General features: G+C 38.6%; 1 protein-coding gene across 4 annotated transcripts in view; it reads left to right on the top strand.

Annotated features, from left to right (window-relative positions):
• The first annotated feature begins 637 nt into the window (after positions 1–637).
• LOC131426566 (monocarboxylate transporter 5) overlaps positions 638–22,453 on the top strand; it is a 58,044-nt gene continuing 36,228 nt past the window's right edge. For 3 of the 4 annotated variants that reach the window (XM_058589410.1, XM_058589411.1, XM_058589409.1), the window contains exon 1: positions 13,699–13,956. The gene's annotated coding sequence lies outside the window, so the exon portion shown is untranslated. Of the gene's footprint in view, positions 907–13,698; positions 13,957–22,453 lie in introns of those variants that run through there. The other variant, XM_058589408.1, reaches the window with a different exon arrangement.

Here is a 22,453-nt window from a genome sequence, read left to right as displayed (position 1 = left end):
TTTTGTTCCGATAGGCTTGAAAATTTCACAGAATATTATTGAAATGTGTTGCAATAAGAAAAAAAAATTTCTCAAAAGTGTTAGACCCTAAGCGCCCCTTAATAAGCTCACAATACTAATGGCCGAGGATAGAATCTAATAAATGCTTTAGTGAGACTATTTCAATAACAATAGAAAGGCATTATCACACCACTAGGTGGATTAAGAAGGGTTTTTATTTTCGATCGAGTACGACTCAGCTTCGGACAATCGCTTCCAACAGCCGTACTGCTGCAGGTACGACTGTACTCACAGCTTTCGCATAGACAAAGCTTCACTCTCACCGACTTCGATACTCGTACCGCACAATCGTTTCTCTCTCCGAAAACGAAATAAACAAGCATTTTTCCACGTGACGGTCCTACTCGTCCCGTCCCGTTCTGGAAGCCGCGGCCGAACGGGGCAACAAGTTGCAGAAACTTCTTCACTCTCCCCATCCAACACACCGACCGCAACGCGGCACAATCGTGCTACGTCAACGTGCGTGGAAAACTCCCGACCCGCATGGCTGCTAGAACAAGCGGGCTTGTCGGGTTGTCTCTTTCGCATTTAGAACCATTACCGAACAACCAGAATCACAGTAGCCGAGGCTTGCTGCGCTGCTGTCAGTCAATCTAGACGTGTCCCCCCGCGAGGGGTCACGACGACGACGAGTTCCACGTTTTCCGATTAAAAAAGTGCAACGTAACCGGTTTGCTGCCGAAAATATTAATTTTTAACGGTTGATCAACGTTCCCCCAATAGTACGGCACTGCAACGTGTTGTGACCATGACCTCCGGCACATGTGTACAATAGAGTGTGGTGAAAAGCGGAAGTGATTGTGTCAAAGAAAATGCAGAAGCAGCACAAGAACTAGCAGCTTTTTGGTAAGAATAGAAACTATTCCGGCTTTCACCGGTTTAATTTGTTCGTTTTTTTTTGGTGGTGACTGGATCATTTGGGAAAGTTTTTATCTCGCCCTTTCTCTTTCGCTCGTTAGGATATTTTATTGATTATTACTCAATTTAGTTTTTTATTGTTTGTTGCCGTGTATCTTCCCACGCGTAAGCCTTAAATCGCTGTTTATTTGCTGCTGATTGCCAACCAACGATGACGCAATCTCATTTCCGATCGAATCCGATCCGTTCCCGGTAGTAGCCGGGGGGAGCAAAGCACATTTAATGCATCGTCACAGCAACCAGCTAATCAAAAATCGTCTGTAATTGGCAGACAGTCGGCGTTGGGGTTTTTTGGGATCTGATAAACAGAATTGACACTCGTTCGGTTGTGGCAGGAGAAAAGTTTACGGTACGACGAAGAGGAAATTAAAATATCCCGTGATTAATTGCAGTGCCGGTAGTGCTCTGCTCTTGTTCTGCTACAGCTCTCTGTATGGTGCAGAATCGATAGAAAGCTTTTAACCTTGGCTACCTTGACCCAATTCTAACAGTGAGTATCGGGAAAGTGCGGGTAGCAGAGGGGATTCAGTGCCGTAGTTCGCCGTGTTCCGCATCTCTTCTTCTTTCGCGTTTCTTCGTCTCATCTTTGTTGCTCTTTGGCAATGTTTTTCTATTTGAGAGAAAAAAACGTAGCATGCGGGAAATGGGTTTCGATGTGCATTGCGTTTTACTTTACATGATCGTTTGACACGAGATTCTCGAAATTCTTTCGTTTGAGTTTAGTACAATTTTGTTTTGCTTAGGAGCAAGTTTCCCCAAAAAGTTTAAATCGAAAAACAGAAAAATCCTTCACATTGAAATGTGGAACATCGCTTTATGTTTTAATCTGCTTGTAGTGTAGAACTGGCCCACAAAGTTCGTCTACAATGGGACATTTCGAATTAGGTTGGCTCCCCGGTTTATTTATAGTTTTGAAGTGCCCTCCACACACCCCTGTATTACACTGAGCATGCATTCGTAGTCCTTTGGTCACGAACACATACTTAGCTTGGATTTGAAAAAAAAAAATAAACTAAAAGCAATTCACCTAGTCGTGTGATGTCTTTTTCTATCAAGAATATAACCGTGAAATTTTTCAAAAAACTTTCCATTGAATCTTTTTGAAATCGGGCACATACCGATGAAAAAAATTTTAGGCACACTTTACGCTGTATTTCCGGAACCGGATGAAATTTAATAGCAGCTTATTGGATCGTAAGACCATTTCTTTAAACCTACGTTTGTGGCAATCGGTTCAGTTGTCTCTGAGAATATAAAATAAGTTCTGTTTAGGTGAGAATATGAAATAAGATCGGTTGAGAATCAATAGTCAATTCGTTTGACCAGAATCTGACATCATTTGCAAATTAAAACAGTTTTGAGTCAAACTTCATAGAGATTTGCTTACTCGCTTGAAATGATGAATGTGCGTTAAATGAATTTTGAGAATATTTTGAGTTATCTCGATGAAAAAAAGTACGGGTGTGCAATGTCAGAGACATAACTGGATGTCGTGAATACGAATAAAACTGACACTTTTTCTTTATACTTCCGAATATCAGTTAGTTGATCGACTGTGTGAATTGTGCAAGCTTTCCTCTTTTTCACTACTAGAATTTGAAACGAATGTTACGTGTTGATGTTACGAAATAACCAGTATAGTTCTTATAATAAAATAATGGTGGTGATGGAGAGTGACGTGTTGAGCTCGAATTCCGATGGATACCGTTGAGTTACGAACATGCTGACCTGTTCTCCTTGGGTGCGATACTGATATGTGTTCCGTTAGAGTCTCCAGCTTCTTCCACTTGCGGGAACAAGCTTTGTGTTTCGCCTAGACATACCTCGATCACGCCATAATCAGCACGTTGACAATCACAGTCAAATTCGAAATGAATGACTTCTGTCTGAGTCGGGGGTATGCATTTTATATAGCAAATCAGCAGAAAGTTCTACTACAAACTGATTGAAAAATTAGCCGTATACAGTATAGTGAAGTAAAATTTTGCATAATTTTTTGGATATGCAATTATGATTCTAAATAGCAACATACAGAATTTTTATGTCGATTATTTCATTTCGAATTTGAATATTTCAGTGAAAGAAGCTATCAAAATTGAAACATTCGAACTAGCCAAGGCATTCAGTGTACAATCAGTTGTTATTCTACGAGGTCTGTTCAAAAAGTTCCCGGAAGTTTTTAATTGCGCGCGTCTGGAGAGTCCGGTGTTCAAAAATTTTTTTTATTGTGTTGGTACATATGTCCCTAATGTATGGTGAAATTTTCAGCTGTATTCATTGTTTACATTCTGTCTTGTAGCGTCTGGTGTAGACGTGTTTTTTTGAGCTCGGCGATTTTTGTTAGTTTAAACAATGGAAGAATTGAAGAGTCAAAGAATTTGTATTAAATTTTGCGTGAAAAATGAAATAAAGTGTAACCAAGTGTGCGAAATGTTACAGAGAGCCTACGGTGAGTCTGCTATGAAAAAAACAAGTGTTTACGAGTGGTATAAGCGTTTCCAAGATGGCCGCGAAGACGTTGAAGACGACGAACGCTCCGGTCGACCCAGCACGTCCATAATCGATGAAAATGTGGGAAAAGTGGAAAAAATGATTATGGATGATCGCCGAATCACTATTAGAGAAGTTGCTGATGAAGTTGGCATATCAGTTGGCTCATGCCATCATATATTTTCAAATGTTTTGGGCATGAAACGAGTGGCAGCAAAATTTGTTCCAAAACTGCTGAATTTTGATCATGATTTTTTGGCTAAAAACAAGACTTTAATCATGCCCCCCCCCCCTCCTCATTCACCAGATATCGCTCCGTGTGATTTTTTCCTGTTCCCAAAGTTGAAGAGACCCATGAAAGGACAGCGTTTTTCATCGATTGAAGAGATAAAGGCAGAATCGCTGAGAGTACATTACAAAAAGTGACTATCAGGGGTGTTTCGAAGACTGGAAAAAACGCTGGCATAAGTGTATTATATCTAGGGGGGATTACTTTGAAGGGGACCATATAGATGTAGACGAATAAATAAATATTTTTTTAGAAAAATGAGAATTCCGGGTACTTTTGGAACAGACCTCGTATTCCACCTTCTTAGCAAGAAAGTGGAAAAGAATTCCGAAAAAGATAACCAATCGGCACTACTTCTGAAAATAGAGCTTTGAAAGAACTACTGGAGACAAAAAAAAACAACCTAATTTTACAAAATTTTGCTCCAGCTGTCAGTTATTGTGTACAAACAGATTGGTATATTTGAATTTGATTTAATTAAGGAAGATTTTTCGAAAAATGTACGACAACGATGCCATCCTCAGATTACTTCACGCCCAGAAGTCAGTTTCAGATATCATGGCTCTTGTAAAATGTTCAAAGGCTACTGTCACTCGTGTCAAGGCGTCATTTGAACGCCCAGCAGTACCAAGAAAACTTGGAAGTGGTCGGAAGCGATCTGTGAGAATGCCAGGGTTTATTCAATCCATTAAGATGAAGTAACTTGTAATCCCGTTTGAAGTATGAGAAAAATGGCATTGTAGGCTATTGTATCAGAAGCAATGGTAAGAAGAGTTGTGGTAAGAAGAGTCAGAAGGAAAATCTAGAGCTCGAGTTGAAAGACATTTGATTACTGACAGAATTATAGCAGCTAGAGTGGAGCGAAGCAAGAAACTGCTTAGTAATCTGAAGAAGAAGTTCACCGTCATTCTTTTTACGGATGAGAAGCAATTTACTATCGACAGCGTGTCCAACAGTCGCACCTATCGGTATATAAGTTCGAAGAAGGTTTCAGGTTTCAGACCAACCATCCAGCAGGGGTGATGGTGTTTGGATTGGTTGCTTCCGATGGATCCCGTTTTTATCCAAGAAGGCTTGAAAGTGAACACAAATGTGTGCTGAGGAATGGTTAAGGATCATGTATTACCTTGGATTACATCTACCTACGGCAAGGATGCATATGTTGTGTTCCAGAAAGATGGGGCCCCTGCCCACACATCGAAGAAAACACAAATGTGGTTGAGACTCAATTCTTGTCCAAAGAGATGTGACGTCCTAGCTCGCCTGACTTAAATCCTCAGGATTTCAGTATATGGGCGAATATTGAAGCACGCGTATGTGAACATCCTCACTCGAATTTGATATCTCTACGGACCTCCATAACAAAGCACTGGAGAGAAATGTCATAAGATTATATTGTCAAGGTCTGCAAAAGCATCAGGTGTCGTCTAGAAGCGGTCATAAATGCAAATAACGGACATATTCAATGAAGAGGAAGCTTAATATTATACGAACATTTTATGTCAATACAGCTTATGTCGCGCCCACTCTGGCTTCACCCTAAGATTCTGCAGATGAAAAAAAAAACATCCTATCGCTGGGTACCGTGCATGCTTACCCGGGACTAAAAAGACGAACGCGAGCGCACTTCGTAAGCATGTGTGTGCATTATTGGACAGATATAGAATCTTTCGCTCCAATAATTCACACTAATACATACCGTCGGTAGTTTTATTTTCGTTTATCAAGGTAGTTCATAAAAAGTATTACACGACAATCCCCAGAAAACCGACATCATAACCTTTCCGCCCAATTGAGCCTACCTAGGCCACTTCGGAACACTCGTGCCGGCTGATGTACTCATTGTAGGGTAATCATTTTGGTCTCCGGCTTGTAATAATAGAGGTTTCGTCTACTGTTACCAACCAATACCAAAAGTCCAACCGAATCTGCATCTACATAGCCAAACATGCAACCGAAGTGCGCTCGCGCTCGTCTTTTTAGTCCCGAGTAGGCATGCGCGGCATCCAGCAACAGAATATCGATTATCGACAATGAGCCGGCAAAAGAACAACGGTTCAGTATTCAAATTGCATCCCCATACACCATATTCATCCGATTTCGTTTCCTCGAACTGTTATTCGTTCCCAAATTTCAAGCCATCTCTAAAAAAATGGTTGTGAGTTTCATTTTGGAGTTTTCGACCGCTACTTCCGAAACCTGAAATCGGGAACCGCCGAAGTGAATTTGCATGGCAAGCAACTGATATTACTAAGTTGAGTAGTTTCGAAAAGCAATAAAACGACTTTTTCCGTTCTTCACTAGTCGAAACAAAGAAACCACCATGGACCACTTTTTTTTTTGCTATTCATGAATGATCTTTGAAATGAATTCTGAAAATATATCGCCGGGCAGCTTAAATATCTTCGAAACCAGCAAGTATTTCGATCCATGGATTGGCTTTGTAAACAATTTAGTTTGAAGTCAACCGTGTTCGTGTTAGAACGTGTAGGTGTTTTACTGATCTGTTTTTAATTTTCTGATTTTCTGGGTGTATTCGGTTTCTTTGCATTGTATTGCCAGTCTGGTTAGTGTTTTCAAATGTTTACTTCGTACAGGATCCAGTGATTATTGAGTGCTTCCGATTATGTGAAAAATAAAATTATTATCGTTGAAGATTGATATCTATTCTAGTTTTCAGGAAGCTATGGAAAAAGACGCACCAGCGTATAAAAGCAACGGTGAAATTGAATGATTTCGGTACGGATTGATCCATCATCCTCCGTATTCTCCAGACCTGGCCCACAGCGACTATTGTCTATTTCCGAACCTGAAAAGGTTTCTCCAGGGAAATAAGCTCTATTTATCTTTTGGAACTCCTATTTTCAATTGAACAGAACACTTTATTTCCATGAAACAGTACTGATATTTAGTTGGACATCAAGCAACAAAAGAAGAATTGGAAATAAGTACGAAACTATAACAATTTGTATTGTTTAGTACACCAGACCTTCCATAACTGAAGTGACTAAAAAAATTTGCTTCCATCTCGAAGTCCTTCTTTGAAGCCAGGAATCGAACGCATTTTATCGCTTGACCTTTTGAAACAACTCAACACTCATTTGAGAACAATGAATTTTTACACTAGTTTAATAATCATCCTCATAAAATTCGATACTAACGTAGAAAGAAAATCTTCGTTTTTAATATTGTCAAAAATTATCACTTGACTATTGCTTGGGCTTTGTTTCCGTCCAACAAGCGTGCGTTCACACGCGCCAACATTTGCCCAACAACTGAAATACCAAGCGTTCACGCATTCTTAAATACAACAAAAGGAAAGAGCAACCGACGACCGATTCATTATCGCTCACACACAACTGTCTAAATGCTTTTGCTTCTCTCGCACATCCATCAACATTTACGGTAGGGTTGTTCAAAATTTGCGATGTGCACGGAAAAAAAATCGAGCTCGGAATTCTTGGAACTTGAATATTTCATTAGATGTATGAACGGGTTCGTGCCGTTTTCTAACCGATAGAGTAACTTAATTTTTATTCCATAAATTTTTCTTTTTCAAATATGCGTTGGAAAACTTCTGTCATACAGTTTCTGAATCTGAAAATGTCGAATTTTGTGGTGAAGAAAAACAGCCGCCGAAAGTCCCAGGGCATTAGCACAATCTTGAGACAGATTGAACGATGTTATCACGATCTCAGGGTTTGCCTGTATTCTTACTCAATGAAGAAAGACGCACACCAAAGGTGACATGGGTAATGTCTGACAAAAAGAGGAAACAATATACAGAAGGGCAACAATGAAATAGATATGTTCCTTATTCTGAGTATGCCAAACTTGTCAGACATTGTCCATGCTAGAACAAATACTGTTCATATTCTCTTTGGTACCTTTAGGAACCGCAAACAGCGTGTATAACGTCGTCCAAAACTTGCACACCTAGTAGTTTAGTTGCATGTTAAATATAGCTTTCTCTTAGATAGCGTTGTAGAATGCTTGGTACTTTCTCAAACATTGGTTACTTTTAATCAGTTACATATTTATGCTTCACTCACTCATCAATCATCATTCATACACTACTATGCGGAGGCAAAAAAAAGCATTCATTTCCACTTTTAAGATTGCAACTTCAGTGCATTTTCTATACATTCTATGATATATTCTCATGCATAACATCCACAAAAGTAGAAACAATTGGAGTAGATACTACAAGCTTTTAGATCGAAGATGGCGTCGAAAGAAAAGCAATTGTGTGCGGTCGCAATGAAAATCCGAATCTGTCAATAATAAAACATAAATCAAGCTTCCCTAAATCTTTCGATATACGTTTGAAAACAACCGGTAAGACTGGGATGCGAGGGTGAAGCAAATATTGCAGAAGCGACCGGATTTTTCGGTACGTACTGTGACTAGAACAATAAAAATGTCTCCAGCTTTCGTGCACAATTCCAAGCACCGGCAAGATATGAAGTCGTTAAAGGTGAAAAATCTACCGAACCGTAATTATAAACAGAATGTGACGGCTCGCAAGTTGCATCGCGAATATTTGACGAAGTTTTCCTGCGGGATGATAGACAATGAAACTTATGTACTGAAAAACTATAAGCACTTTCCCGGAATACTGCCATGCAATGGAACGGCTTAGACGGAGCACTTCAGGGTGAAGTAAAAGGCCACGTTTCCTAAAAAAATATTTGGTTTGGCACGCAATATGCAACTGTAGTCGAGTAGACCAAAGCTTCATCGCTACCGGAACAGTAAACAGAGAGATATACCGTGAAGATTGCTTAAAAAGCGCTATTCTGGCCTGATTTAGCATCTTGTCTCTACGTCAAAGATGTTTGTGAATGAACTCAACGTTTCACCGAAATTGGCGAATCCATCTAACTGTCCAGAGTTGCGCGACCTATCGCGCGGTATTGGACTCTCGTAAAGAGACAATATAATCAACAGCCTACAACTAAAGACTGTCCCAGAAAGTATGGACGCAACCAAAAACCGCTGTCATTTCGCAATGGTTCAGAATCTGTCAATTTTTATGGCTGCGTCCTGTTGTTTACACTCTTCTCTAACCACTTGTGCAGTTGTTTGTTCGTTTTCATTAGTTTGTTTCGAAATGCGTGGACTTTCAGCAGAACAACATCGAAAAATTGTGTACAAATGGTGCACAGAACGCGGACTGTCACTGAGAAAGATAGCAGAAATGGAAGGAGTAAGTGAAAAAGCCGTGCGAAATGCAATCAGGAAGTTCGGTGAGGACAACACCTTTGAGGATAAATATAAAACGAGTCGAAAAAAAGATCCTGCTAATCCTCAGTTGGATATACTACTGAAGGCTGTTCGAGCAAAAGAAGGAGGTTTCAGTTCGGGATGTGGCCAAAAAAGTCGGCACTTCGAAGTCAAATGTTCTTCGTGCTAAAGAACGTTTGAATCTTCGAATCTATAAGAAGCAGAAACAACCAAAACGTAGTCTGAAACATGAAGCATCGATCAGGCCGAGGGTTCGAAAGCTGTACAATACGATTCTTGCTGGAAATTTGAACAGCCTAATCATGGACGACGAAACCTATGTGAAACTCGATTACAAACCCTTGCCGGGACCACAATATTATACGGTGCGAGAAGGGCAAGTGTTAAACCAGTCCGAGACATCGATTGAAGTCGAAAAATTTGGTAAGAAAGCTATAGTCTGGCAAGCAATTTGTAGCTGCGGTAAGATTTCGAAACCCTTCATCACCACTGCTTCAATGAACAGCGAAATATACATCAAGGAATGTTTACAAAAACGATTTCTACCCATGATTCGAAGCAACAAGGATCCTGTTGTCTTCTGGCTAGATCTTACTTCTTGCCACTACTCGAAATCAACGGTAGAATGGTATACTACCAAAAATGTCACTTTCGTCCCAAAAGACATGAATCCACCAAATTGCCCACAACTTCGGCCAATTGAGGAATTTTGGGCATTAACGAAGGCACATCTTAGAAAACATGTCTCGGCAACCGAAATCATTCAACAGTTCGAAAAAGATTGGAAAAAAGTGTCAAAACTGGTCGCCAAGAAGTCTGCACGGAATTTAATGAGGAACGTTCGCAAGAAGGTGCGCCAGCTAGTCTACAATGGCTAAGTAGCAAATGTTGAAAATAATATTCTGTTGTTGTAGTTTAATATTATTAGTATATCGAATAAAATTTGAATATCTAACATTTGTGAATTATTTACAGCGAAATCAAAGTGCGTCCATACTTTCTGGGACAGTGTTTATAGAAAACATTCGAAAATTTTCGACAAAAGCAGCTAAATCGGTTGCAGAGCACACGGGACAGACACTTACGGCTGGAGTAAACTCAAAAGTTCGTAGTTTCTTCAAGTAACACATGGGCTGAAAAGTCCCAGGTGTAACACATAGTTGGCGCTAGTTTTATTGCAGTCATCTTTTTACCTATTTTTATATATATAAAAAATAGGTATAGAATTCGCTCAAACTTTCGAAAATTTTTCCGAGGCCCGGAGGGCCGAATGACATATACCAATCGATTCAGCTCGACGAACTGAGCAAATGTCTGTGTGTATGTGTGTGTGTCTGTATGTGTGTTGTCAACTAAGAGGTCGAGATCTCAGAGATGGCTGGACCGATTTTGATCAAACTAGTCGCAAATGAAAGGTCTCCCCGTCACCCAAAACGCTATTGAATGATTTTGAGATCGGATGTTTACTTTTTGAGTTATTCGAAGTTTTATGTCAAAATTTTCAGTTTTTTGACAGTATCTGTCACAATTGACCTTGAAAACAGAATATGTTTTCAGACTTAGATTCCGCACGATAATACCTATTCAACAAGCCATAGATTGTTAAAATCCGTCCATTTTTAACGGAGATATCGAAATTTTTGTGTAAACGACTTTTCCCCCTATTCCAGCAGTAGGAGTTTTGAGCGCTGTATGACAAAGCAATGCTTGGGAGCAACGGAAAACACGATTTTTTATTCTGTTACATACAATTGTTTCTAAGAACCAAAAGGATTGTGTACAGCATTCTTTTTCATGACATTTAGCCTCGGACCGATTTTGGCACGGCTCGTTTTTGGCAACATAATCGTTCGAATATGACATATATATACCAGATGATGGCAGAATTTTTTTTAATTATTTTGTTTTAAACTACTTACAGCAATAAATGCTGGAACAACATAACATCCATATACCATTCGAATCAGTTCGTCGAGATCAGCAAATGCGTGTGTGACAAATAACTTCAATTAATTTTCTCGGAAAATTTCTTTACTACAAATTCAGATTCATACGAAAAGTCGTATGCTCCCAAATAAAGTTCCTGCATTATGTTTGGTTTCGACCTCTGGTTTCGGAACTACAGGATGATATGTGAAACGAAATCAAAATTGTGTAACTCATTTTTCTTGAAGATGGCTGAACCGATCTAAGATGCAAATGAAATCTAAGAATCATCTAAGATTCAAATGAAAAGTTTCAAAGTTCTATAAAACATCTTGCTTTTCAGTCAGATCCAACTTCCGGTTTCGGGGATTGTATAAAAATGTCTATTCCACATAATTTAATCAGGTTTATCGGGTTAGCAGATTTGGATAGTCGATAAAAAAATTAACTTTTTTCAGTTTTAGTGGTATTCAGTTGTCGATCAGAAGGCACCTAAAAATTTAATTCGTGCTATGATCTCTCAAAGATGTCTTAACTGATTTTCAAATGTTTTGAAACAAATGTAAAGTGTACAGCTACTCAGGTTAATTTATCTGACTTCGGCCATACCGCTTTTAGAATTCCGGTTCCAGTATAAAATCGTTTCTCAAAGCTCAATCGTTTTCTCAAAAAAAGCCTAATCAAATTTCAGAAACAAAAATTTTAATTAAAACAAACTTATATACAAAAATTAATTATTTTATCCAATTATGACTTCCGGTTCTCGAATTACATGATGATGAATTTTTAAAATTCAAACCGATATAGAAGATGACAATCCCGAAAAGCTTCAAAGTTGAACTCAAAACTGTTGTAATTTATTCGTCATATGGCCATACGAATCGGTTTGGGTTATGCTGGTTCCTGAATACCGGCTCTGGAAGTACCTTAAATTACCGTAAACTCTAGAGTGGAACTTACATATCATGGCATGTTTAATCGATTATCACACTTCTAGATTCAAATTCGATCCGATTTGCAGTTTCGACATTACAGAGTAATGAGTGATTAAAATCTCAAATTGTCGCTTAAAACGAGGGTCATTAAAATAATGTCATGAAAACTTAAACACCGAAGAATATTCATGCAAAAAACACATGCGGATTGATAACAATAGGTATCATCTCACTGCTAGGTGGATTAAACACGTTTTTTCAGTTAATACTAACCTTTAAAAACAGCTGTTGTTGTGCTAAGAGTGACGCTACTTTTGTTATTTTCAGAACAATGGATCAAAAACAATTTCGTGTTTTAATTTTATACTTCCTCTTGATGGGAAAAAATACCGTTCAAGCGAAGCAATGGTTTGAAAACTGTTACGGAGGCTCCGCTTTATCAGAAACAACAATAAATCGTTGGTTCTCTGATTTCAAACGTGGTACTAGAGACACCAGCAACACCAGAAAAAAAATCGTCTCAAAATCGTTTTGAATGATCGAAAAGTGAAGTTGCGTGAGTTAGCTGTCATGTAAAGATATTAAAAGAACGTTTTGGCTTTATATTGCATGAGCATTTGACTATGAGAAAGCTCAAAGTTTAGAATGTTGACGAGAACGTGTTGATGATGCTGAGCAGTGTTTGGTCATGTTTAAACGTAACAAACCGAAATTTTTGCATCGATATGTGACAATGGATGAAACATGGATTCATGGACTTCACTCCAGAATCAAAACGATCGTCATCTGGTGAACCTCGTCCAAAGCGTCCCTCAAGCAGAACAATCGGCTGGAATGGTTACGGTTTCGGTATTTTGGGATGTGCGTGGTGTAATATTTATCGACTATCTTAAAGAAGGAAGTACCATTGAACAGTGAATATTATATAGTGATATTGGAGCGTTCGAAGGCTGAAATTGCAAAGATATCAATCAAAACAATAGCAAAACTACTAGAATTAAACTTCGAACTACTCCCACATCCACCGTATTCGCCAGATTTGGCTCCCAGCGACTACTGGCTGTTCGCAGATCTGAAAAAAATGCTCGCCGGTAAGAAATTTCACACGAATGAAGAGGTTATCGCTGAAACTGAGGCCAGAGATAAATCGTTCTACAAAAGTGGCGTTGAAATGTTAGAGCGGCGCTGGAATGATTGCGTTGCTCTTGATGCAGATTGCGTTGATGAATAAAGTTAAACACCGTGTTCTCTTTGTTGGGCCCGGAACTTTTCCGCTCATGTGTTAACAAACAACAATAACAGCAGCTGACTTAGGTTCCTTCCTTGGGGTACTTCGGACGACTGTTAGGCTGTTCGGCACTTTCACATCGAAGACGAACGGTAAACCAAATTTAAATAATAATCATATTTTCTTAAATTTCAATTCAAGATTCCTGCACACTATCCCAACGCAGTGCATTGTGCCTTGTCCTTCATGCGTGTTTTGGTGAACAGAATATTAATCCCATTCGCCCTTTTTTTTGAGTTTCATTTTTCTCGCTGTTTCAACAGCGCGCGATTCGGGACGGTCCGTTGATTGTTTCGCTCATGCTATCAATTTTTCCCTCCCTGTAAACAAACGGCCGAACAATAACCGCACCACAGATGCAGATTTCGCCAGTGCCCCGAGAGAAGAAGCATTCCGGGCTATTCTTGCTCCGTCGTGCGCGAACACGTTATCAAAGTCATGAAGAAAGTCAACATTTCCTCTGTGTCGTCGTGGCCACGATCACAAACCGACCTAGCGACAGCCGGTAGAACCGATCCGGCCCATCTCTTGATGATCGAGCTCTGAGTTCAGTAGTTAACGCGATTTCAACGGGTGCGGTTGTAGGACTAGGCCAGTAGTAGTAGTCAGAAGAAAAGTGCGCGATCGTGACGTCACCGCGCGACACCCCGTCCATGCGTACGCGAGAGTGAGATTGGCGATGCGGGGTTTTGTTGTTGTTTCTTTTCCTTGCCGTTCGATTTTTATCGGTTTGGACGGCGGTTCAAAATCCCGATGCGATTGTGACGTTCCCGAAATAGAATCCTCCTCGTGCCGTTGCTAAGGTAAGGTCGGTCAGCCACGGCTCACTTCGATCGGACTTTTCACTGTGGTTTCTTGGTTGTTTTTTCTTTGTCTTCTTCACTACCGAATGGGTTGTTTGTGTGTGGTTTCGAAATTCTGTCGCTCGATTACCTTCGAACTGGTGCCGGTCTTACAATGTAATTGAAAACAATATTAGCATGTAAGCTTACGGTTACTATAAAAGAGTCCTCGTTGGCGCCATTCTGATTTATTACTTTTTTTACCATCAACCGTTAATTCGAGAATCTGACTGAAATGGAAAATTTTTGAATGAATGTCTAGTGGTTTGCCGATTTGTGTCAGGCACTCCACTGTTTGACGCAATGAATCATTGAAAAAAAAGTGCAATCGCTACGAGGAATTGTGATTACGGCTGTAAAAGGCTGCACCGTCTTATCTTTACTGGTTGGTTCCAATAACACTTCGCCTGAACTCGATTAGATATGAAAATAAATCGGCTTTCGGCTGACCTGAACTGAAACTGAAACTGGCGTTTAATCTTTGCAGGACCACGTGCACAACCAAAGGACGAGCCTTTCCCATTGTCAGTGACATGATTAATCAACAAATTTCCTTCGACTCCGGCCAGAAACAAAATTCACAAAGAAACACTACGAGTAGTTTTATATTTCAAATGACAGCACGACTGCAAGTGTCACCAAACCCTGTGTCATTTAATCCCATGACTAACTAGATCGAATGTAAATTTTCCGCCGCGCCATCGGGCGAATATCGTGGTTAGTTGCGTTATGGAAGAGAGCAAGAAAAAAAAAACCTGACATTTGTAATTTACAAGCGATTTGTCAGTCGTTTTCTGCATCACGGGGTCTTCGATGACAACGCATTTCTCTAACACCGAGGCGACTGTTTGAAATGGAAATGGTCAACAAAGATGTTTGTTAATTGTTTTTGTTGTTGTTATTGTTGTTGTTGTCGTTAGAAAAAGTTTTCTTCGCTTACTCGTTGAAGTGATTGTTTGCAACATGCTTTAACTCACGCGTTTTCGGAAACAGACGCTCGTAAACTCGTGACGCAATTATTGCCGGACGAAAGGCGCTGCGTACGAAGGTTGTTTACAGATTTTGCCGGCAGCAAAAATGTGATCGGCTTTTCATGAGCGGAAGTAATGATTTTATCGTAGAAAATTGAAACAACAATTTCCATTCAAAATTCAAACTTTTCCCATATTTCGGGCAAAATGTTGATATCCTTTTAAAATAAACTTGATGGTTTAAAGTTTCAATTATGAAGTGAACCGTTGTTCGAGAAAGTCGAGCCAAGGAAATCCAAAAGTGCTACATCTAGGCTGTATGGTGGATGGGACAGCACTTTTTATTTCAACGTTTTGGAACAGGTTTTGATAAAGCTTCTAAATTTAAATCGTGCGAATTTTTTATCAAATGTTGCTGGAGAAACCGCCTTTGATCGGAGCTCCGGAGACCTCTAGTGTTATACACCATTCGACTCAGCTTGACAAGATCGGAAAATGTCTTTTAGATTTTGACCCGCACAATCTTTTCAAAGATGATTGAAGTGATTTCAACACACTTAGGCTCGTATGAAAGCTACTATTGGGTTGTGAATCAAGCTCGAAGATCAAATGGTTTTGTCACTCCCGGTTCCGAAGATACAATGATATAAGTGACCTATCCGACAAAACGCGCTTTTTTTTCTATCCGCACTTTTGTTTTCAGAATGTGACCAATGATTAAGTTCAAATTAATGTTACTGATAATTTTAGTTTCGAAAACGTTATCGAATTGAGCATTGAGTCACACTTTTCTGAACTGATCGAAACATTCTGAATGAATTTGTGTTAAAAATCAGACCAAAATTCGTGTCTGAGATTATCCTAACGAAAAAAATACGTTTAATTAAGACTGTTGGAATGACAAGAGAAAGGCATTAGAGGTGGATTAAAAAGAGATTTTCTTAAACAAATTTTTGTTGAGCTAACACCAAATCTCGATTTTTCAAGAATTTTTGAAGACATTACCATTACTATTACTATTATCAGATGTACAACTTTGCTTCCGTTCCGTTTTCCGATAGGTGGCTGTACCGCCTGAGGCTGGTCAAAATACATAGATGATAATGCCTTTAAAGTGTGTGTGTGTACAGTGCCTAACGAATTGTCATCGCCGTTTCAGTGACAGTTGTTCTTGTTTTCGTATTATTCACGCTCGAAAATGCCTGTTTAGGTGCCCAATTCTCGCCATTTGCGAGAAGTTTTACTTTTCTGTCTGCAGCTGAAGCGCATCGAATGCTCTCAGAAACTTACGGTGATGCTGCTCTGAGTAAAAGAACGTATCGGGAGTGGTTTCAACGTGTTAAAAATGGTGATTTCGATGTCGAAGACAAACATGGTGTGCGGAAGAGAAAAAACCTTCAACGATGTACAACTTGAAGCATTGCTTGATGAAGATTCGTGTCAAACCCAAGAAGAGCTTGCCGAATCGTTGGGACTGAGTCAGCAAGCCATTTCAAAACGTCTCAAGGCCCTGGGCATGATTCAGAAAGAAGGAAACTGGGTGCCGTACGAATTGAAACCGAGGGACATCGAGCGCCGTCTATTTGTATGTGAACAACTGCTTCAAAGACAAAATCGTAAGGGGTTTTTACATCGAATCGGTAACCGGTGATGAAAAGTGGGTTCGATACAATAATCCTAAACGCAGAAAATCATGGGGAAAGCCCGGGAATGCTACTTCGTCGAAGGCAAAACCGAATATTCACGGCGCCAAGGTTATGGTTTGTATTTGGTGGGCTGAGCTCGGTGTGATTTACTACGAGCTCTTAAAATCGGGTGAAACCATCACAGGAGATCCTCCAATCCTCCAACTGATGAGCCTTAGTCGTGCGCTAAAAAAAAGCGGCCACAATATCAAGAGCGACATGACAAGGTCATCCTCCAACACGGTCAAAAAGTACCTGGAAACGCTGAAATGGGTAGTCTTGCCCCACCCGCCGTATTTCCCAGATGTCGCCCCTTCTGACTTTCACCTATTCCGTTCGATGGCACAGGGTCTGGCAGATCAACATTTTCAATCCTTCGAAGAGTTGGAAAAATGGATTGCTTCATGGATGGCGTCAAAAAAGGACTTCTTTTTTCGAGCCAGGATCCAAAAATTGCCGGAAAGATGGGAGAAAGTTGTCGCTAGCGACGGACAATACTTTGAATAATACATCTCTAAGCACTTTTTCGCAATAAAGCTTTTAATTTTGGAAAAAAAAAACGACGGAAGCAAAGTTGTACACCTGGTTACTATTACTATTACTATTACTATTACTATTACTATTACTATTACTATTACTATTACTATTACTATTACTATTACTATTACTATTACTATTACTATTACTATTACTATTACTATTACTATTACTATTACTATTACTATTACTATTACTATTACTATTACTATTACTATTACTATTACTATTACTATTACTATTACTATTACTATTACTATTACTATTACTATTACTATTACTATTACTATTACTATTACTATTACTATTACTATTACTATTACTACATGCATGTACTTTTTCGCATTAATATTCGGCGGTGTTTTTTAGTTTTCATGAAATCGTCGATTTAAATGACAGTTTGAAATTTCAATCACTCATTACTCTGTAATTTCGAAACTGCAAGTCGGATCTAAAAAAAAAAACATTGTATAAAACCTTCAATACTTTGAATCTAAACGTGTGGTAATCAATTAAGCATTCGATGAGATGTCGGAGTGAGTTCCATTTCGGAATGTTTTTTATCATTATTTAAGGCACTTGAAGAGCCCGATATTCAGAGACCAAAAATTCGTTTTAACGTTCTTTGAAAAAACGATTGAGCTCCTCCTCGGATCCGGAAGTAGGAATTCGGTGTAGCCGAAGTTAGTTAAATTCACTTAAGGAATTGTAAACCATCTCATTGGATTCATTTTTTTCTAAATCAGTGTTGCCATCTTTAAGAAATTGTAGTGCATTCCAAATAAAATTCTTGGATACCTTCCGAATAGCGGTAATACTGAAATAAGTTTAATTGAGTTTTTTTTTGCAATGACTGAGCGGAAATATATATTGGAGAAGCCAAGTGAAAGAAAAACTAACAGAAAAGATGAATTTTTTGGAAAAAGATACGCTCAGAGACAGGACTCGAACCTGCGTTCTTATGCATTCCGTGCATACGCGCTACCATTTCGCCACTCTGATCTTGCTTTAGCCACACTAAAACTCACAGACATGGTTAGCAACGTACATCGAACATGGTCTACATCCTGGCCGTCACTCGATCGATCTTATATCCAAACATCTTCTCTGTCCATCAAACACTAGTCCTCTCGCTTTATACCTAATTTCTCCGATCAAGCATTGAGTAGGAGAGTGTATTTATAATCGCTTGTCACCTTCTTTAATGGTGCCAGTCGCTGGCTGGTTTTAGTGTGGCTAAAGCAAGATCAGAGTGGCGAAATGGTAGCGCGTATGCACGGAATGCATAAGAACGCAGGTTCGAGTCCTGTCTCTGAGCGTATCTTTTTCCAAAAAATTCATCTTTTCTGTTAGTTTTTCTTTCACTTGGCTTCTCCAATATATATTTCCGCTCAGTCATTGCAAAAACTGAACTTAGTCATGGCGGCTTTACGTCAAACTAGAAATTAATAAATCGGTAAGTTTAATTGGTCATCGACTATCAAACTCTGCAAACTCGATGAAACCGATAAATTTATGTGAAATTGACATTGTTACACTGAACATCCTGATCTCCTGAACCGGAAGTCGGATCTGGTTAAAACACAAGAAGTTTTTATGGGATCTGAAGACCTTTCAATTGAATCAATTTGAAACACATTCGATAGCGTTCAGGGCGCTGAGGCAATCTTTTATTTGCGACTAATTTGATCAAAATCGGTTCAGTCATTTCTGAGATTTCGACCTCTTCATTAACAACACACACGGAGATTTTTTCAGTGTTCGAGCTGAATCGATTGGTTCAAGATACTCAGAAATTTTACCAAAGTTCCAGCGAATTATATATCTATTTTTTATATACATTAAAAAAGGTAAAAGGCGAACAACTCTTCTTAATCCACCTAGTAGTGCGATATTGCCTTCCTCTTGGCATTTAAAAATTCTCATTAAAACATTTGTAAGATTCTATCCTCGATCATTAGTATTATGAGTTTATCAAATAGCTTAATAGTAGCTTTCAAACAAGTCTAAGTTTTTCAAAATCGATTCTTTCATCATTGAAAAACGCTGGTATTTGTCGGTTACGTCACTTATAGCATTACATCGCTCGATCCGGAACTGTACGCCATAACCCTGCCCAATTTGATCAATATTGTTAGCCAATTTGATCTTCGAACTTTATCCATGGCTCAAAAGTAACTTTTATTAATACACAAAAAATGTAGATTCTTCTGTCTTCACCCTGAAACGATTTGTTTTTAGAATTCATTTGCGATGACGGAGATATCTCAAAAATAAATCTGTCGATCCCTAATTTCAAGATGAATTACATTTTAACAAGCATTGATCAATGGTTGCTGTTTATGCCGATCTGTGCACCATTTGTACACAATTTTTCGACGTTGTTCTCCACGCATTTCGAAACAAACTAATGAACACAAATAAACAACTGCACAAGTGATTAGAGAAGAGTATAAACAACAGGACGCAGCCATAAACATTACCAGATTCTGAACCATTGAGATATGGCAGCGTTGATAAATTCTTTTACGTTTTTGCTTCACCGCGATGTAAAATAAATTAAAGTGGCGATATAAAATTTTCAACATTCTCCACTCTGTAATTCCGGAACCGGAACGTTGCATCCGGATAATATGCTAAAACTTTGTATGGGACCATAAGACCTTTAATTTGAACCTATAAGTTTGTGAAAATCGGTCACGCTATATCTGAGGAAAGCGAGTAAGCAATCAGCTTCGTTGTTGGTTTTCGTTTTCTTTATAGTACATCGCTCGTGAAAGCGTGTTATGTTTTCTTCTTCCGTGCCAGCTCCTACCGGTGCGTACCGGTTTTGTATCGTCAATTTAGATGAAGGTTTGAAACATCCGGATGAAATTTCACAGTAGCTATTGAGACAGTATGAGCTTCAATTTAAATCAAGATTTGTAAACATCCGTTCAAGTATTGCTGAGAAATTGATGATAGTTCTACTTTTGGAGGAACAGAAAATGAAAAACTATATATGCCCACAAACTAACAAGTTCAGCAAACTAGTGGAATTTATTACTCAGTTTTAGGAGACTTTTACTTGTGTTTGTGCCATCGATTATGAAAAAAAAAAACACATGAAATTGAAAACTTTCCCCTAATCGCACTATAATTCCGAAGTCGAATCAGGATAAAATTATCTTGAAAATTTTAAATAATTTCAAAAAACTTTCGTTTGAATCTTAGTTTGTGAAAGTCGATCAAGCCATTTCTGAGAAAATCGAGTATACATTTTATACTTAATTTTCACATATTACCCTATAACTCCGGAACTGGAAGTCGGATCCAAAATGAATTTAGTAGTAGAGTATGAGACTATATGACGTTTCATTTGAATTTAAGTTTATGAAAATCGGTTCAGCCATCTCCGAGCAAAGTGAGTGCAAATTTTTGTTACATTTGCTCAGTTCGTCGAGCTGAATCGAATGGTATATGACATTCGGCTTTCCGCGTTTCGATTGAAAATTCGGTTTTATAGTGATTGCATAGCTTTTCTATATGGGAAAGTTTATTATATTATATCTCTGAACGCCCAAGAGATTCTTCAAATGAGGCTAAGTTTGTTGAATTCGGTTCAGGTTCAGGTAGGGTCAATTTGAATTATTACAACTTGAATTGAAGTAAATTAGTGAAAAACATGAAGGGTAAATTATGGGTTTTATAGAGTAAAAAAGTGTGATATTATAGAATATCTTTTTCAAATTTTCACTGTTTATTCCAGTAGCTGAAATTAAAGCGGGGGACATTTAAATTTTCGGGGGAGGTAACAAAAAGTATCAGTTTCTCCAGCAATTCTATTGAGACAAAACTAATTTTAAAAATTTAGACCATCTTCAGTAGACAATCTAGGAAAATAAATTAAGCAAAACTGCTTTTTTTGTAACAAACTCTAGATTTTCACTAGTAGTTTCATTGAAATGTGTGAGGTTGCTGCCAACTTCGAATATGATTTGGAGTCAAAGTTCTGTTAATTGAATCCTACACTGAAAAATCGATTTACAAATTAACTTGGAGTAGATTGACGAGATTGACTTAGGACTGCTGTAGAAAAGAGACTTCGAAAATGCACATTTACTTCGGTACATTGTTCTACTAATAAATCATCAAATTCAAGTAAAATTTCATTGGTTCGTTGTAAAATATTTCGGATTCTGAAAAGAACCGAAGGAAACCATTTCTTCAACTTTATGACAATTATTTTCAAACGGATGCCTCTCGTGTGATGAACGGCGCACAATATAAGTCTGCACTTGCTTGGGTGCCCTTTCCTACACACGGAAGATGGGCGTTGTATGTATTAGTGACAACATTTATTCTGATTAAAATTCGATTTTTTTAAATCAAATTAATGAATATAGGAAAATCGAATTAGCCCTTTGCTTTGGTCAATGTGGAGACACTGAAAATGTCCAGGAGCTTCATGGTTTGACCATAATTGCACTCGCATTTATGGTCCTTAGAAATGTCGATTTATATATTCTTCCGTTGGGTTCATACTTTGATCTTGTTTCCGCACTTGTTTGAAGCAAAAACCGCACTGCGAACGGTGCACTTAGCAAATCCAACGATGAACACAGTACACAGAGGTCTTTTTCAAGGCGGTTTTTTTTCATGCGGGTTTTTACACGGATTTCCACAGTTACGCGGTGTTTTTGCTCGAATTTTCAAAGTTATCCGGTTTTCTTGTTCTGTCTTAGAAAAAAACCTGAAACGTCAAGATTTGGTATTATCCAGAATCCAGAACTCTCTGACACTGACTGATATTAAAAAAAATTTTTAGGCATGTGACATAATTTTTTTATTTTTATTTCGGAAATCTCAAAATTTTCATCCAAGGGTCGATTTTTTCAAATTCAAACCAGATCTGGATTTCTAAGATTTAGTTTCTTTAGTTTTGCGTTTTTGAGGCGGTTTTTTGCGCAGAAGACTTCGCTTTTTCCGTCCGTCCTGCAGCAGAACTGCTCGCAGTGAGTGCGGATTAATTCAATGCTGAAGTAATTTTTGTGAACGGCTTTCTTGATACATTCTGCCAAATGGGCGGTGCTATCGGCTACAAAAACAGCCAACATACAGAGTTTTGAGGAGGAAGGAATATTGCTCGGTGTATTTTCCTCGAACACAGAGCAGCTGAATGCTGAACTTATTTGCACTTATATAAGACGAAGTTCGCATTGCGAACGGTTCACTGAATTGATAATGTTGCGATGGATTTGCACTAAACTAATCATTTTGCATCTG

Source organism: Malaya genurostris, chromosome 1, assembly GCF_030247185.1.
Source record: "Malaya genurostris strain Urasoe2022 chromosome 1, Malgen_1.1, whole genome shotgun sequence".
NCBI lineage: Eukaryota > Metazoa > Arthropoda > Insecta > Diptera > Culicidae > Malaya > Malaya genurostris.
This window is presented reverse-complemented; position numbering and strand designations above follow the sequence as displayed.